The 12,854-nt window shown below is 35.6% G+C and overlaps 1 protein-coding gene across 3 annotated transcripts in view; it reads right to left on the bottom strand.

The window, feature by feature from the left end:
* The window catches only part of PLSCR4 (phospholipid scramblase 4), a 48,140-nt gene that overhangs the window by 34,713 nt on the left and 573 nt on the right, over positions 1-12,854 (bottom strand). Inside the window, exon 2 of one of the 3 annotated variants that reach the window (XM_046003606.1) lies at positions 12,551-12,599. The exons of the other annotated variants lie outside the window; for them this stretch is intronic. The gene's annotated coding sequence lies outside the window, so the exon portion shown is untranslated. The remainder of the gene's footprint in view (positions 1-12,550; positions 12,600-12,854) is intronic. 3 annotated transcript variants of the gene reach the window in all.

Raw genomic sequence — 12,854 nt, 5'->3', positions numbered from 1 at the left:
GTTGGGAAATGGGCAGAAATGGGTGTGTTGGAGTGGGAAATACAGGCTTCCAGGCATGGAATGCATAGGTCACAGGAATAAAAGGCACAGCACAAGGATATATAGCCAGTGATACTGCAATAGAGGTGTACGGTGACAGACTGTTGCTACATTTTTGGTGAGCATAACATAACTCATAGAGATGTGGAATCACTGTGCTGTACACCCAAAACTAGTGTAACACCGTGTGTTAATTATACTCAAATTAAAAAATTTAAAGAAAATGTCTGACATAAATTCTACCCTAATAGGCATGGGTTAAACAATTCAATCAAAGGCAAATATTGGCAGAATGGGTATAAAAGAAAAAAAAAATGGCCCAACTATATGTAGCATATAAGAGACAAAGTTTAGATTAAAAAAAACAAAACAAAACAAAACAGGTTGAAAGTAAAAGAATCAAAAGGTAAATACCATGCGAGCAAGTGCTAACCCAAAAGTACAGTGGCTATAGACTTGAAGACAAAAACTATTACAGGAGACAAAGAAGATATCTCATAATAAAAAAAAGATCAATTCACCAGGAAAATGGAACAATTATATATACATGTGTACATAACAAGAGGGCACAAAATACACAAGCAAAACTGGGCAGAAGTGAAGGAAGAAACAGGCAATTCAATGGTAATAGTTTGAGACTTCAATATCCCATTTTCAATAATGAGTGGACCAACTGGGCAGAAAATCAATAAGGAAACAGAAGACTTGAACATTTTTATGAACTAAACCTAACACTCATTGATAGAACACTGCATCCAACAATACCAGACTACATACTTCTCAAGTGTACATGGATCATTCTCCAAGAAAGATCATGCATCACTCCATGAAGCAAACATCAATAAACCTTAAAAGACTGAAATCATATAAAATCTTCTCTGAAAACAATGACATTAAATTTAGAAATCAAAAACAGAACAAAATTTGGCAGGGTCATAATACATGGAAATTAAACAATACGCTTCTCAATAAGCAACAAATTAACAAAAAATTCACAAGGAAAATTAGAAAATGCCTTGAGATCAATGAAAATGAAAATACAAATGCCAAAAACTTATAAAATGCCGCTAGCTCCATGCTTAGACCCAAATTTATGTTAGTTAATGCACATGTTTTTAAAACAATGGCTCTCAAATCAATAACCCAATCTTCCACTTTAAGAAAATAAAAAACAATTAACAGATTAAAACCAAAACAAGCAGAAGGAAAAGAAATAGTAAAAATTCAAGAAGAAAGAAAAACATAGAAAATAGAATAAAAGTGAACAAAAACCATTTTTGCTTTGAGAAGATCAACAACACTGACAAACTTTTACCTGAACTAATGAATAAAAAAAGAGAGAAGACTCAAATTACTAAAATCATAAACAAAAGGGGGCATATTGCTGTCAACTGTACAGTGAAAAAAGGAATTATAAAGAAATAATATGGGGCACCTGGGTGGCTCAGTGGGTTAAAGCCTCTGCCTTCAGCTCAGGTCATGATCCCAGGATCCTGGGATCGAGCCCCGCATCGGGCTCTCTGCTTGGCAGGGAGCCTGCTTCCTCCTCTCTCTCTCTCTCTCTGCCTCTCTGCCTGCTTGTGATCTCTGTCTGTCAAATAAATAAATAAAATCTTGAAAAAAAAAAAAAAAGAAATAATATGGGGTGCCTGGGTGGCTCAGTGGGTTAAGCCTCTGCCTTCAGCTCAGGTCATCATCTTAGGGTCCTGGGATCAAGCCCCACATTGGGCTCTCTGCTCAGCGGGGAGCCTGTGTCCCTCTCTCTGCCTGCCTCTCATCTGTCAAATAAATAAATGAATAAAATCTTAAAAAAAAACTGCTAAAAAAAAGAAATAATATGAACTACCATATATCAAAAACTTAAATACACTAGATAAAATGAACAAATTATTAGAAAGATATAATCTACCAAAACTAACTGAAGAAGAAAAAGAAAACCTGAATAGAATTATAACAAGAGATTGAATTTAGTAATCAAATTCCCACAGAGATCTCAGGCACAGATTCACTTTGGTGAATTCTACCAAGTGCTTAATAATAAATATTAATCCTTCATAAACTCTCCTAAAAAATAAAAGTGAACCTATCCCACCTCATTCTATAAGTCACTATGACCATGATATCAAAGTCAAAGATCTCACAAGAAATCTACACTAAAATCCCTTATGACTATAGATACAAAAATTCTCAACACTAGGAAACTGAATACAGCAACATATAAAAATATTTCTAGGGGCGCCTGGGTGCTCTGCGGGTTAAGCCTCTGCCTTCAGCTCAGGTCATGATCTCAGGGTCCTGGGATGGAGCCCCACATCGGGCTCTCTGCTCAGCGGGGAGCCTGCTTCCCCCTCTCTCTGCCTACTTGTGATCTCTCTCTCTGTGTCAAATAAATAAATAAAATTAAAAAAAAAAAAAAAGATTTCTATACCGTGACCAAGTGGGAGTTGTAACAGTAATAAGACACTGGTTTAACATACAAAAATCAAGAAATGCTTAAATAATAAAATATAAAAACCAACACAATCAGCTCAATAGATGCAGAAAAGTATTTGACAGAATCAGTAACTTTTCATTACTAAACAAACACCACCAGTGGACAACCTAGAAATGGAATGAACCTTCTTTAATCTGATAAAAAGCATCTATTAAGTGCCTCATGATTAAGATTATACTCCATGGAGAAAGACTGAATGTGCTCCCCCTAAGACCAAAGAACAAGACTAGAACGTCCACTATCACCTCTTTAATTCAACTGGACCAAACTTCTATTTTTTTTAAAGATTTTATTTACTTGGGAAAAAGAGAGAGAGAGAGAGCGCACAAGTAGGGTAGGGGGTGCAGAGAGAGAGGGAGAAGTAGACTTCTCACAGAGCAGGGAGCCTGGACACAGGGCTCCAACCCCAAACCACGGGATCATGACCTGGGTGGAAGGCAGATGCTTAACTGACTTAACTGACTGAGGTACCCAAGTGCCCCTGTACTAGAACTTCTAGCCAGTTAGGTTAGAATAAAATAATAACAAAAGGTATTGAGATTGGGAATGAAGAAAGTGACAGATCTTACACACAGACATTCGCAAGGAACTGTTAAAAATTATTAGAACAAATAAACAACAATGTGGCAGAACATAAAACCAATATGCAAAAATCAGATGTCTTCTATACACTGGCAATAAATCAAACAAATAAACCAATTCCATTAAAAAAGTATCAAAAAATAACATATGCAGGAATAAATTCAATGAAAAAGTATAAAATCTGTGTATTGAAAACTAAAAAATGTTGAAATAAATCAAATAAGATTTAAATAAAAGTACATAGTTGAGATAGCAAGACTCCACAAATTCAACTATACATTTAACATAATCTCTATCAAAATCAAAGTTGCCTTTTTTAAGGAACTGACAAGCTAAACATAAAATTCATATGAAAACAAAAGACAACTATAACAAGCCAAAATAATCTTAAAAGCAAAGAACAAAGATGGAGGATTCACACTTTTTTGATTTTAAAACTTACTACAGTTTTTCCAAAGAGACATCCAGATGGTCAAGACACATGAAAAGATGCTCAACATCACTCATCATCAAGGAAATACAAATCGAAACCTCAACAGATACCACCTCACTCCTGTCAGAATGGCTGAAATTAGCACAAGAAGCAAAAGATGCTGATGAGGATGTAGAGAAAGGGGAACCCTCTTACACTGTTGGTGGGAATATGAACTGGTGCAGCCACTCTGGACAGTGTGGAGGATCCTCAAAAAGTTAAAAATAAAGCTACCCTATGACCCAGCAATTGCACTACTATTTACCCAAAGGATACAAAAATACTGATTCGAAGGGGCACCAGATGCACCCTGATGTTTATAGCAGCATTATCAACAATGGCTGAATTATGGAAAGAACCCAAATATCCATTGACTGATGAGTGGATAAAGAAGGTGTGGTATGTATGTATGCATGCGCACGCCTGTGTGTGTGTGTATAATTACTCAGCCATCAAAAAATGAAATCTTGCATTTACAATGTTGTGGATGGAGCTAGACTGTATCACACTAAGCAAAATAAGTCAGTCAGAGAAAGACAAATATCGTATGATTTCACTCATATGTAGAATTTAAGAAATAAAACAGAGGAATAGAGAGGAAGGGGGGAAAAAGAGAAGGAAGCAAATCATAAGAGACTCTTAACTACAGAGAACAAACTGAGGGCTGATGGACGGGAGGTAGGCAGGGAATGGGCTAAATGGGTGATGAGTATTAAGGAGGGCACTTGTGTTGAGCACTGTGTGTTATATGTAAGTGAAGAATCACTAAATTCTACTCCTGAAACCAATATTACACTGCATGTTAATGAAATAGAATTTAAATAAAAATCTGAAAAAAATTATTAAAAACAAACAAATAAACAAATAAATAAATAAAACTTACTACAAAGCTATAGTAATCCAAATAGTGTGGTACTGGCCTATGTTAGACATAGACAACAGTGAAACAGAATTGCGTGCCAAGACTATTCAATGAGGAAGGAACAGTCTTTTCAACAAACTGCTGGGAAAACTGTGTATCTATATAGGAAGAATGGATTTGGAACCCTACAACATCCCATACAAAATAATTAAGTCAAATGGACCATAAACCTAAGTGTAAAAGGTAAAACTAAGAAATTTTAGAAGAAAAATGGGAGCACATCATCATCACTTTGGGTTAGGCAATGGTTTCACAGATATGACACCAACAGCACAGGCAACAGCAAAAAAGAAATAAGTAAATTGGAATTCAACAAAATTTAGAAGTTTATGGTTCAAAGAATACCATCAGGAAAATAAAAAATAAGAATTCACAGAATGAGATAAAATATTTGTATATCTGATAAGGGACTTTTATCTAGAATATAGGGAGAACACTCAGAACTCAATTAATAAAGACAAATAACCCAACTAAAAATAGGATTTGGACACTTTTCCAGGGAAGATACAAGAATGCCAATAAGGACATAAGAAGATCCTCAACATCATTAGCCATCAAAGGCATGCAAATCAAAACAACCATCACCTTTTCACATCTACTATGATAGCTATAATCAAAAAGACAGACAATAACAAGTGTCAGCAAATATGGGGAGATACTGGAAAACCCTCATTCAGTGATGGGGGAAATGCAAAATGGTGCAGTTGCTCCAGAAAACAGTCTGGCAGTTCCTTGAAAGATTAAACATCGAGTTTAATATGGTTAATACAGTTAAACATATGACAGCAATTCTATTCCTAGGTACATATTGAAGAGAAATAAAAATAAACATTTTCACAAAATGTGCACATAGCAGCATTATTTGAAATAGCCCCGGGGCGCCTGGGTGGCTCAGTGGGTTAAAGCCTCTGCCTTCAGCTCAGGTCATGATCCCAGAGTCCTGGGATCGAGCCCCACATCAGGCTCTCTGCTCTGCAGGGAGCCTGCTTCCTCCTCTCTCTCTGCCTGCCTCTCTGCCTAGTTGTGATTTCTCTCTGTCAAATAAATAAAAAAAAAAAAAAAAAAAAAAGAAATAGCCCCAAAATGGAAATAACCCAAATGTCCGTAAACTGTTGAAGGGATAAACTTTGAGAAGTGGTATATCCTGACAACGGGATATTGTTCAGCCGTAAATGGTAATGAAGTCTAATACATACAATTTGAATGAACCTTAAAAACATTAACTGAGTAAAAGAAGTCCGTCACAAAACACCACATACCGTCTGATTCCTTTTACATGAACTGTCCAGAATAGCAAGTCTATAAAGACAGAAAGGAGATTAGTCGTTCCAAGGGGCTGGAGGAATAGAGACAGGAATGCAGAGTGATTGCTATTTCTGGAATTATGAAAATCTTCTAATATTAGATTGTGGTAAGGGCTGCGAAACTCCATGAGTACAGTAAAAAGCAATAAACTTCAGGTAAGTGAATTGTATGGTATGTAAACTGTATCTCAGTAAAGTTAATAAAAGAAAAAAAGCTGATTACTATCCTACAAGTAGATTTCAGAGCAAATAAAATTATCAGAGGACCAGTGTTTAAAAGTAGGAGTCAAACCAACAAGATACAGCAATCCTAAACATCACTGCACCTGAAAATACGGCTTCAAAATCCATGAAGCTAACACTGACAGCGCTGAAAGGAGAAAGACAAGTCCCCAGTTGTAGCAGGAGACTTGAACACTTCCTTCCTTCCTTCTTCAGTAATCTATAGCATCAGTGGAGAGATAATCAGCAATGATACTGAAGAACTAAAACATCAACCAACAGCAATATTGATAGAACACTCCACTCAACCACATCAGAATACCTGTTTTCTTCAACACATGGAAACTTCACCCAGACAGACTATATTCTGGGTCAGAAAACAAACCTTTAAAAATTACAAAGAATTTTTTAAAAAATTACAAGGTGGGGGCACTTGGGCGGCTCTGTGGGTTAAGCCTCTGCCTTTGGCTCAGGTCATGATGTCAGGGTGGATCGAGCCCCGCATCAGGCTCTCTGCTTAGCCCGGAACCTGATTTCCTTTCTCCTTCTGCCTGCCTCTCTGCCTACTTGTGATCTCTCTCTGTCAAATAAATAAATAAAATCTTAAAAATAAAATAAATAAATAAAATCTAAAAAAAAAAAAAAAATTACAAGGCACCTGGGTGGCTCAGTTGGTTAAGTGATTGCTTTCGGCTCAGGTCATGATCTCAGGGTCCTGGGATCAAGACCCACTGTGGGCTCTGCGCTCAGCAGGGAGTCTGCTTCTCCCTCATCCTCTGCCCCTTCCTTCACTCTGCAGCGCATGCTCACTCACTCTCTCTCAAATGAATTAAATCTTTAAAAAAAATTACAAAAGATTAAAATCAATCAGAGTGTGTTTTCTGACAAAACTGTAATGTAGCTGGAAATCACTAACTGAAGAGTAACGGGAAAATTTCCAACCACTTAGAAATAAAAACAATACACTTCTAAACAATCCATACTAAGAAAAGACATCTCAAGGGAAATAAAATATTTTGAACTGAATGATAACAATAGGTCATGAATGTGGTGAACTCCCAGAAGTATATATATTTTCCAAGGATTTTATAAACTGAGAGTTATTTATATAGCAATTTCCCCGAAGAACGACCTCATGTGTGGGTTTCAACTACAGTTAATACAACTTCCTCAGGAGGCTGAAATACTACTGATAACATATTTTATTACCTACTTGCAAACTAATTGATTTACACTTACATTTGGAGAACCACTTCACAATATTAACAATTTCCTTCTCCCCTTAAAAATGTGATTGTCCCATGATAAATTTATCAAAGTCAATAGCTTTCTGGGATTTAGCTATTGCAATGATCATACATTAGATTCTGTGTGGGGTCAATTCTTCTCACAATAATGAAATATTCTGTAAAAACACTGCATACATAGTTTAGGTTAAGGACTTTCCACATGTATCATAATGCAAACAGTATCCTGAATCCAGCAAAATCCGCCTCATCATGCCTCAATAAAGTCATCACCTGTTTAAATATATCTTATTATCCTTCCTTAGATAAAGGCCCAACACTGCCATCAGAAAGAAAAAAAAAATTAAGGGATAAAATACATTTCTACTGGGAATATTTAATTATTCAAATATAGAAACATAGTATGCATATGCACATATTACAAACAACTAAGAAAATGATTCCAAAAATCTGGAACATAATAAAATTTGCAGATTTTTAATTTCTTTTCTACTGGGAAAACTTTCAAAACTTTTATGAGCATATAAACCTCCAACATTAAAACAGTACAAAAACAACTGAGATAATAAAATTGAAATAAAATTAACACTTTCTACAGCTGAATACAATAGAGGTGTTTTGTGCAGATTTTTTAGCTGGATTGAGTTGCTAAGGATATTTTTAAAGTAAATATCCTAGATTATGACATTAAATAAAGGTTTATTTAACTTTTGCTAAAATGCTACTCAAAGTTACTTGACATAGTAGAAATTAAGATTATATGATATGCAATTTTCCTACAAAAATTTTCCAAATACCAAGTCATCATTTGATGTTAACATTTCCAAAATTAACATAGAATTTCTCTGCCTTCTTAATCCAATATTAACAATATTTAAGAAGGTCAAATTTGTTAAATATATTATTAAATAATATGGTCCAGTTTGTTCTCATGAATGTAAATATTACAAAATTTTCATCAACTGAAAAAACTATGTAAATATTTTGTAAAGAGAACTTTAGTCACATAGAACACATGCAAATAAAAATGTGCTAGGTATACAAGCATGAAGGTTTGAGCAAACTGATTTCCAAAGTTCCTTCTCACACAAAAATCCGTAGCTTAGCAATCAAGTACAATATTGTCAAGGAGGAAGGAGGGGTGGTGCCTGTGTGGCTTAGAGGGTTAAGCATCTGCCTTTGGCTCAAGTCATGATCTAAGGGTCCTGGGGAGGAGCCCTGCATTGGGCTCTCTGCTCAGTGGGGAGTCTGCTTCTCTCTCTGTACGCTCCCTCTCTTTCTTTCTCTCAAATAAATAAATAAAATCTTTAAAAAGAAAAAAAGGTGGAAGCAGCAGGTGTATAAAAGAAATTTGGAACCATTCCAAATATGCCATATAGCATATCAGACCAGGTGATGCTGACATTGCTAATTTAGTATCACACTCTGAGAACCAAAAAGCTAGGGGACTTCTTTCTCTAAGTGTATGAAGTTTGAAACCATTTCCCAAGTGATTCTGATATATCCCTCACCACACTTCCACCCATCTATAACTACAGATCTATGTCCTCTCTTTCCCAAGTAAAAATCTATCTTCGAAAGGAATCATAGCTTAATAAACTCAATTAAATCTTCAATTTACTAATGCAATACCTATCTAAATTTTTTCTCAAACCTCATTGGTAAACCCAAGTAAATCTCTTCTGAAGTTCAAAAGAAATCCAAAATACACTGTAAAAATTTTAAGTGATACATTCTACTTCTTGTATAAGGAATATAATCTCATAGATTTTATAATCTGAACTGAAAAAGAGTAAAAATAAAACTGACAACATACTCTCTTGTAATGTATCTGTAACTATTTAGATCTCAAGTTCACCCAAATTGAAATGTTTTACACACATTTCCAAGTCTTTATAGACTTTAAGCCAAAATCTTGGCTCTTCTAAGTATGTATAATTGTGTTGATTAATTTTGGAGGTTTCTTGGTTACTATGGAACTGGACATTTGAGTGGGCTCAATATGAATGAATTAAAGTCCAATGACTGTGAAGAATTTAGTCACTTTCTGTTCCACACCATGGCAACTTAATAGGTTGCTGTCACACAGCTAGAGTTAAGAAACTATTCTACTCAAAAAGCTACTACAGAGGCATTTACTTCTTGGAGTCCAATTTTATTTTTCCTTTTAAGCATCTCTCTCTCATCCTGAAGTACTGTAAAGGTTGATTTTAATTTTAGTACAATGCTGCTGAAATACATAACGAACATGAACACTCCTGCATTTTTTGTTTGTAAGAAAGTTAACAGGCTGTGAAATCCCTCAGGCAAAAGTTTTCAGTTGTGTGTCTCTAAGAAACATCATAGCACTCAATATTAAGGAAGGAGATGAAGGAAGGGATTTTCAAAGGCAGAAGCTGAAAGAGGACATTCAAAAATAAATAAAGAGAACAATATGGAAAGCTTTATGAAAGAAAATATATTTTTTCTACATTGAATGACAACTGATATATCCAGAAAGGAATTATTCTACATAAATTACTGTTCACTTCCAGGATCTTCATTATTTTTTTATTATTTTTCCTATTATAATAACATCACTGTTTTCTTAGACACATATATATTGTAGAAGAACATGAAAACACATAATATAATTCAGTCTAGTTCTACATTATTATTTACAAAAATGTTGTTACTGTATATACTCTATTTTTATATATATTGTTTCAACTTGTTTTTTGTATTCCAATTTATATTAAAATTTGGACATATTTCCACTTTAGAACATTTAGAGTTATCAAATGTTTTAAACTATACATTATCCCACCTTTGGATGTACCATAAATTATGTAACCAAATCCCAACCAATGGTTATGAAACTGTTTCCAAGTTCTCTGCATTACTAACAATACTACTGTGAACATCTTTTTTTTTTTTTTTAAGATTTTATTTATTTATTTGACAGAGAGAAATCACAAGAGAGGCAGGCAGAGAGAGAGGAAGGGAAGCAGGCTCTCCGCTGAGCAGAGAGACAGACGCGGGACTCGATCCCAGGACCCTGAGATCACGACCTGAGCTGAAGGCAGCGGCTCAACCCACTGAGCCACCCAGGCGCCCCTACTGTGAACATCTTTTACACAGATTTTTACTTGCATGCTTAAGAGATTGATAAATTCCAATAACTGAGTATTTGAAAAGTTTAATAGTTATCACCATAAAAAAGCTTTATCAATACATTTCCACTGGGAGTTTGTTAGAGTGTATTTCTCTTATCACATTATCAACAATACTGAACATTATCAGACTTTCAAAATCAGTAACATATGCAAAAACTCTTACTTTAATTGCACTTTTAGGATAATTAACCTGGCTACTGCTTCCCATTTGCATTTCTCTTGCTTTGAACTGACTCTTTATGTCCTCAAATTGACTGTTGATTTTTAAAATCTTGATTAGAGTTCTAGGCATACTAATATAATTAGCTCTTTTTCTGTTAACAATTCCTCTATTTGTATGTTTTCTGAATAAGAATTGTTAGTAAGAATCATGTCCCTAAATAGGCTGTAGGTTTTTTATCAACCTCGTTACCCACATGCCATGTTCACAAATACTCATTTAGGTTTTCCTCTTTTACTTTCAGGTTTCATACCTTTAGATTAAAATTAGTAAGTCATCTAGATTACATCTGTGTGCTAAGAGTAAGAAAGTTCCAGTTCTATTATTAAGTTTTCTCAAATAAATACCTGATTATTTAAGCACGATCAATTACATGTCATTTCTTCCCCACCACATGATTTAAAATGTATGTTTATACAAGATGGGATTGGGAGGGAGACAAACCATCAGAGACTCTTAATCTCAGGAAACCAACTGAGTGTTGCTGGGAAGTGGTGGAGAGGGATAAGGTGGTTGGGTGATGGACACTGGGAAGAGGATGTGCAATGTGAGTGCTGTGAAATGTGTAAGACTGATGATTCACAGACCTGTACCCCTGGGGCAAATAACACATTATATGTTAATAAAAATAATTTAAAAAAATAAAATAAAATGTATGTTTATAAAATGACAGCATTCCTTTATTCTTAAATCTATCTCTTCAGTTTCATTGTCTTGTCTGTTTTATTCCTTATTCCATTGTCTTTTAATCACTATACCTTGATAATACCTTTTATTACGTAGTAAAACATACTACTGTTTTTCCACATGGGCTAACCAGTTGACTTAGAAACAAAAAAAAATTCAGTTAGGAATCTATTTAACATATATTCTCTTAAAGAATTATATCTTTAGAAAAATACATTTTATTGCATTTTTACTTATACATTCATTGTATTTTCACCATCTAGTTTGACCTTTTTTTAAATAAGTTTTCAATTTCGTGTTGTTTCAGGATAAATTCAATGTTTTATTTTGTTCAATTGTATTTTTTTATGTAACATTTATTGGTATCTGTGAGATGCAACTGGGCACTTCATTGAATTCTTTTTCTAGAATATTTTTAATTGCTTTCTATAGACATTCTATAGACATTTACATTATGTGTAAAAAGAGGTAATTTCGTTTCCTTTTTTCCTAGTCAGAATGTTAATGTGTCCCCTTGCCTGTACAGGCCACTGGTCTATACAATTAACAACATCACAGAATGTCATGAGGGGCATTCTTGGCTTTTCCAATCTAATGGAAATGACGCTACTATTTCTAAAATAACCAAGACCATGGAGTAAAATTTTAAATTCATACTTTTTAAAAAACATTTTTTATATTTTTATTTATTTGAGAGAGAGGGAGATTACAAGTAGCAGAGAGGCAGGCAGAGAGAGAGGAAGGGAAGTAGTCTCCCTGTTGAGCAGAGACCCGGAGCGTGGCTCGAACCCAGGACCCTAAGATCATGACCTGAGCTGAAGGCAGAGGCTTAACCCACTGAACCACCCAGGCGCCCCAAATTCATACTCTTAAGTAGGTGGGAAATCAATCTTTTATATATGTGTAAATCAATCTTAATGCCTAACAGCTTCACCTGTACTCGTTTTGGTCGCTACATTTTTAAATATGCAGTATAGAATAAAGAACTCAACCGAACTGTAGATCCTAAGATAATACCGGAAAATAAATGAAAGAAAAATCCAAGTCTTGAAACACAAACGTTTGATTTTTACAGAAACATCATAAGTACACCCCAGAATAAATTACACCAGTTTGTCTGCATTTTTAAAATGAGAGCAGGGTTCTCTCCTGTAACCCCCGCTCCTCCGCCCGCCAAATTCGTAAAGTAACCGCAGACGCTCTCACCTGCGAATCCGCCTGGCGCGAGTACCTGAGCGCAGCGCCGAGGGAATGTCTGCGAGAGACGCAAGGGGAGTCGGATCAGGCAGGACCCGGCCTGCGGGACAGAGACCCTCGGGTGGTGAGGGCAGCCCCCAGCAACGCGCTAGAAAGGAGACGGGGAGGGCTAGGAAGCGCAGCCAACTCTCCCAGAGCGCATTTTTGCTTTTGCAGAACGATCTCTCCAACAGCTTTCATTCCGGGGCCGCAGCCGCTCACGTCCAGGGGGCCCCGACCCCCAACCCACGGCTGGAAGGAGGCTCTGTCTGTC

This window comes from Meles meles, chromosome 4 (assembly GCF_922984935.1).
Source record: "Meles meles chromosome 4, mMelMel3.1 paternal haplotype, whole genome shotgun sequence".
NCBI lineage: Eukaryota > Metazoa > Chordata > Mammalia > Carnivora > Mustelidae > Meles > Meles meles.
This window is presented reverse-complemented; position numbering and strand designations above follow the sequence as displayed.